This window comes from Chenopodium album, chromosome 1, assembly GCF_948465745.1.
Source record: "Chenopodium album chromosome 1, dcCheAlbu1.1, whole genome shotgun sequence".
In the NCBI taxonomy this organism is placed as follows: domain Eukaryota; kingdom Viridiplantae; phylum Streptophyta; class Magnoliopsida; order Caryophyllales; family Amaranthaceae; genus Chenopodium; species Chenopodium album.
The window spans coordinates 28,956,457-28,963,424 of NC_137834.1; positions in this window are offsets into that span (position 1 = coordinate 28,956,457).

The window sequence follows — 6,968 nt, forward strand, 5'->3', positions numbered from 1 at the left end:
ACATCTGCAGAAAACAAAGTGCACTCTTCTGAGAAATTTATGCTTGCTTTTGTACAATGGCATCAATTAGGGCCTATTCCGATTTACTGAAAACAACTAAACTACACTGAACTGAATTAAATTGAACTAATTGGGGCTAAACTGAACTGAAATGAATAGAGCTGAAATAAATTGTTTATGAGAGATGAAAATTAGGAACTGAACTGAAATTAAGCTGAACATATCAGGCCTTTAATCTTTGTTACTAGCTCAATAACAATGTAGAGTTCAAAAGAATACACATAAGAGAAAACAAAATGAAGAGAAAGGAAACTAACACTACTTTCGCAAACCATGGTGGAGATCATGGCCCTGGTTATATCTCCTAATAACACAAAATTAAATCATTTAGTAACATTATATTGTTACCTCCAATTGGGGTTATAAGCATATGCGTTGGCCTCGCGCGATATATAAGGTCTATAATGAGTTTAAGCATTTATGTGTTGTATGCTTAACTTTCTCATCCTTTATATGTACGTTGCCCTGCGGTAGGGTATCTTCTCCTCGTGCCCGAGCCTTTTGAAGTTGGAGGCTTGAATCGAGGATTAGAATTCCTCACAATTTGGGAGACTAGATAAAGAGGAAACAATTATATATTTAATAGTACAACGTAAAGAGCCGCCTAAGGATCTAAAGACAAACTCATAAATCTCATTCGTACCTCCCTCCATGGTATGCACAAGGGTTTATATATGATGCATGGGTTTTCCCTCTAATCCCGCCCATCATAAGTTCTAATATGGACTCGGTAACCAGGGTACATACGAAAAAGCCAATCATACGAAGTGGTCGATTCGGTCCTAAAACGTCCTCTACTAGCTCTTCTCGTTCACAATTTTATCACTAGGCAAATGCATATACAGTGCGAGACCTAATTACTATTGGATTAAATTTATTCAAGAAGAAACCATGAAAGTAATCAAGTCTTTATTCTAATTTAATTAATACAAGCATGCGAAAAACAATTAAAACTGGTTATAACCGAAATTCGTGCGTGACTACAGTGGTCACTGCCAAACGCGACCTAAGTTGCTCATAGACGTTTAGCCTTTTTTAGGTGATCTAACTGATTAGTTTGAAATGAATTAATTGATAAATCTAATTTAGGATGTGATTAAACAACATCAAAATCAATTTTTAAATATTTAAAGCATGCGAATATGATTGATTTAATTCCTCAAAGAACGTAACGCTTCTCTTTAGCCAAAGTCTTGCCTTGTGCCTATGGACACTTCGTACTCCGTGATTCCAATGATTTGGTAAGAAAATTTTGATTAAAGGCTAAAAGTTTGAGGAGGACAAGGAATAAAGGAAATCTAATGCAACACATCCAAGTGAACATGAGCCCACTAGTAGATTTTGCCCTCTACTTTGAGCCCTATGACAGGCTAAAGTCATATCACCTAATCAAAAGTATTACCTAAGTCCTCTAACTAATGTAGATAGGGAAGTAGGGTCGAATCCACAGGGAAACAAGTCTTTCTATTCCTAATTGGTTATTAAAATCTAAACTATCTGTAACACCCTAGAAATTCCTTTCCTTTGAAATACCTGTTTTGCTCTTTTTAAAACTCATAATAGGAAAATCTAATACATTACCGCCACCGTGAAAACGGCTAAGACAATTATCAAAGACACACGGCGGAAGACTAATCAAAACCATTCAAAACAAGTCAACTTAAAAAGTCAACCAAACGAAAGTAAAGTTAATACCAAAGTCAAACGAAGTAAAATAAAATCAACCTACAATTTGGAACCACTGTAGGCCCTTATTAAAACCAATCCAACTTCAAAACTTTGCGTTAGTCTCATGAATAATAATATCATAAATAATTAAAGCATTTAACACATCATAAACTTATATATAGAAACTAGCATGATTTGCTCTTCACTCATGCCCCGTCATGAATATGCCTCAATCACCTGAAAAGCTTCTCTTTACTTGTTTCCACTACTCTCCATTAAAAATGGGTCATCATACGGCCAAGGTAAAGACAAGGCCAATGAAGACACAAACACACAATCAGCAAAGCTGAGTACATAAGCGTATTTAAACACACTAACACGCTTTCACCTATCAACAAACACTTATCTCAATGCACCCGTTTACAAGCACACAACAATCAACAAAAACTTTCTCAACTAGACAACTAAATAATTTATTTAGTATTGATTACACATCGAACGGGTTTCCCACCTAACCTCTCCCAATAATGGGGTTACTGACACGGGAGCTAACTGTGCCAGCATCAATAACCACTCGTAAGTGGCGAAATTCCTGCGCATAATAATAATAAAAGGAATGTACAGCGTCCTGTACTCCAGTAGAAGTTATGGTTAAATATAAAACCCCATAACTCCCCCCATATGTCCATACTCAAGGTATATACGTTCCAAGAGTTTTGGTGCGTAATCTCTTTCACTTTATGTTATTTACATATTATTAAACTTGGTGATGACTCTCAAACCATAATCATTCAATCAACATTAATTATTCAATCAATCAAATATACCAATTTAATTCTTGAATAATTAGTGACCACATAATATTTAATGTTGAACCCTTTTTAAATCTACATCGGTGTCAAAGACACCTTAAACGCATAAAGCGCCACAAATCCTATCCCTCGGTGTTAAAAACACCTTAAGTGCACGAAGACACCAAAATATAATTTAACCCTCGTGTACAAAGACACTTAAATAGCTCTTTCCTCATGCTTAAAGCATCAATAAAAATTATATGAACCATAATAAAATTTCTTTTCAATATTCTAAACCAAATTAAACATTTAGTTTAATTAAACATGCATTCTAACATGCCATAAATAAAAGTGTGATTCATATAAAACATGCTAAAATATAATTTCCAATCCATAAATCATCACAAATAAATCATGCTTCATAATTCAATCACCAACATTAATAATCCACAATTCCAAACATAAAACTTAGCGTGATACTACTTGTAATTCAATTAACCAAACCTAGCATGCTACTACATCACCCATAAATATGCCAAATACGCGAACGTACCTTAATTAAGCCCTTAAGTAGCCGATTACACTACAACAATTCCCGAATCAAGTCTCCTACATAAAGAGACAATAACACTATATTACTTCTCTTTGTATACACAATTTCCAGCAACGTAAATTAACTTTAGACTACTTAAAATAATCTGAAAATTATTTTAAAACCCCTAATTAAACTCTTCTTTAATGTTCTTTAATGGGTAATTAAACCCTTTTCATAAAACCACAATTATACTACGATAAATAAAATTCCAGCATTGAATGATCTCCCCGTATGTACTCTCGGACATTTTGTCCTCTGATTAATGCATTAGCTCGGCTTTCCCTAAAAAAAAAAAAAAATTCCAGCATTTTAAACTAATCAATAATCCTTTAAAAACTTCATCAAAATACATCTTTATACTTAGATTATCCGTAAAAACATTGATTTATAAAATCCCTAAATTAATTTAAACAAGAACCCTAAAAATCAAGTCTTGAATAAATTAAAACCCTAACTTTTAATACTTTACAAAAATCCAAAATTAAACCTCTTTATAATCTGAAAATATAAATTAAAACCTTTACATTAAGGTTTTGATACTAATTAAACCAATCTTGAACAATAAAAACCAAGATCAAACTTAATAACAAAGCAAGAAAACAAAGAGGAGAGAGAAGAGAGGAAGAAGGGCGGTACGATGGTGGTGGTCTAGGCGACCACCAGCAAGCCGCCGGCGAGGAGGTGGCCGGCCGGTGCATGTGGGTCGTGGTAGCAGCCGGTGGCAACCAAGCAGCCAATTTGGCTTTGTTCTTCACATAAACAAGAAAGGGAAAAGGAAAAGTAGGGAAATAAGAAAAAGGAGAAAAGAAAAAGAAAGAAAAAGGAAAAAAAAATAAAGGAGAAAACTAACCCTTTTGACTTTGTTGACTTATGTGAGGGAATATTTTGGGGATAAATGGAGTATTTATAGTGTAGTGTAAGTTAGGGTAGGTTTGAGCTTTATAAAAATAATAGACTTTATGGATAAAATTGTTGGCCCATATGTAAAAGAAAATAAGATGATTGGGTTCACAATGGGGATAGGTTACATTCGGATTAATTATTGTTGACCCAAAAATTAAACCTTGTATTATTTAATCCTCTAATTAAAATAATTAACCCAAAAATATATTTTAAAAATAAATAAATAATTTATAAAATACATTAAAAATACGGGGTATTACACTATCGAGTAACCAAAATTGTTTTTATTAAAAGGGAATTAAACTACGAAGATTAAAAGGGAATTAAACTACGAAGATTAAGAATAGGGAGAAATCAATAATAAGAAAGCCTAGGGTCACGGGTTCACCAATAATTAATAATCCGAGATAAAACATAACAATCAATAATTAACATTGCACATATAACGTGATTAACAGGCTCTCGCAATTTATTAATCAACATAGATCTAACAGGCTCTCGCAATTTACTAGCTCTAAGTTCCTATTGAAAATAGCCTTTAATATCAAATTAACATCTGCTCGATTCATCAATTCAATATTGCTATACTTTTACAATCAAATCACATCTGCTCGATTCATAATCTAATTGTAAAGAATTAAAACAATGCAATAAGAAATTATCATGCAATATTATTAATCAACAATAACAAATCATCCCTTCATACTAATTATGGATCCCCCAAAACCCTAGAATTAAACTACTCACACATAATTAAATCTAAATTAAACAAAGCAATAAAAGAAGACATGATTAAAATTAAAGAAAGAAAATAAAAAATAAAGAGAGAAGAAAGAATATCGAAAAAAGGAAAATTGGAATTTCCCTCAAAAGGTAGAATCTTGAGTTAAAGAACAAAAACCAACTAAAAAGCTCTCTAGATTTGAGTATGAGAGAAATAATAATGAAAAACGTAACTAAGAAAGATTACAAAAAAGTATTAAAAATTAAACTCGAAGATTAGCCAAAACGAAACTCCTAAACCGCCTACAAATATGCGCGCCCGATCGGGCTAAGGTCCGCCCGATCAGGCCCGCCTTTTTTCTTCACTTCTGCTTCTGGGAAGCCGCCCGATCGAGCTAATGGTTGTCCGATCGGGCTCGGCTTGCCTTGGTCGTGGCTTGAGCTTCACTTCATCAATTATTTGGGCTCCAAAATCAAGGCCCAACACTTCTCTTCTTGGTCCATTGCTCGGACCGATTCCACGAATCGAGCCCTTAATCACCGATATGATCGATCTTGGGCTATGATCAATGGTCATGATGTGCTTCAAGCTCCAATATCTCGTAGTGGCCGGAAAACCATAGAAAATTCCGACAAATTCGGGGAAATCCTACAAAACAAATGCCAACTCTACAAAACACTAGAAAACACACATTAGTACCAAAAATAGCTCCAAAGAGCTTAAATATGCATGTAAATGACCTTGGGTTGGGGGATAAAATAACATATAAAACATGAATATCAAACTCCCCCAAGCCAAACCCTTGCTTGTCCCTAAGCAAGGCAATGAATCAAAACAAATCATAACTTCACCCTGAGTCACATCTAAAGTCCATAACATAACTCATGGCAAATCCAACAAACAAGTATCATAATCAATCACTCAAATCCATCCGACTTCATGTCTTCCCTAACAATTGTCAAGTAGAGCAAACCACAAGAGCATATAGAATTCAAGACTAGTGCTCACACACTCGACTCTCATTTATGTGTCGAGTAAAGAATGTGCCCGATTGCTCTCCAACCACCCCTTTATTGTGAACAATGCCCTCCCAAACTTACAACACTCGTGTGTTTAAAGAGATAAGCACTCAACCTAGATAGTCGACTCGGAATACATCAAGTCATCCTTCGCATTGATAACAACACTTTCACATCCACACAATTCTATGCACAAAAGTCGGAAGGTCTTTAAAGCTTGTAATGTAAGGCTAGGGTGAAATGTAGGATAAATTTGGGAAAATAGAGAGTAAGCCATGCTTAAAGGGAGCCAAATTCTAGCAAAACCAAGGTTAAAAATTATGACCAAAACATCTCCAACACAACTCAACTCCATAAAAATTCACCAAACAATCAAATTGATGTCTTACAAAATCACCATCACTTACAATTTCACTCTGTAGATACCAAATTTTGATCCTACTTTTGTAATTGTCACTATTAATTATTTTTTATAGTTATCGTTTTTTGCAAATAATTATTATTATTTTGCTAAATATTTTTATAAACTTAATGACGTTTGTTTTATTATTTAAAATGAAGAAAACAAGTAATAATAATGATTTTTATTTATAATTTCCAAAATACATGTTACAATTTGTACTTCTAAACTACTAAATTACAAAATATTGAAGTAAAGCTAACACTACATGTATTTTTACCCTGCTCCACCAAAATAATTTTCGGGCTTTACTTGTGGATTAACAAGTAAATTAATACAACCATTAAGAGGACCACTAGCCCCACAATGTACATGAAGTACACCCTTATCATCTTCATGTCTTCCTCAAAGGTGAAGACAGACTAATCTTCCTGGTTTTCTTGAAACATGGTGGCCGAGTTTAATGGTGATTTTTGTTTGGTTTTTTCGGGTAAGGAGGAAGATGGAAGAAGATAAGAATTAAGTGGTGAGTGAAGGTTTTGGATAAGGGTAATTTCTTTTTATAGTAAAAAGTAGGTATTTTAGACCGTATTTTTATACATATATGTATAATAATTGTATAGTATAAAGTACAATATTTTTTTGTCTTGACAGGGGAGTATGTCATTTTCTTTATAAACAAGCATTGTTTACTCCTTTAGAGTAAAATAAGTATATTCGTATGTTCATTTAGATTGTTAGAGTATTTTTTTATTTTTTTTCTTTATTTTACCTAGTGATTTTTGCGATTTGTGCAATACCCTAT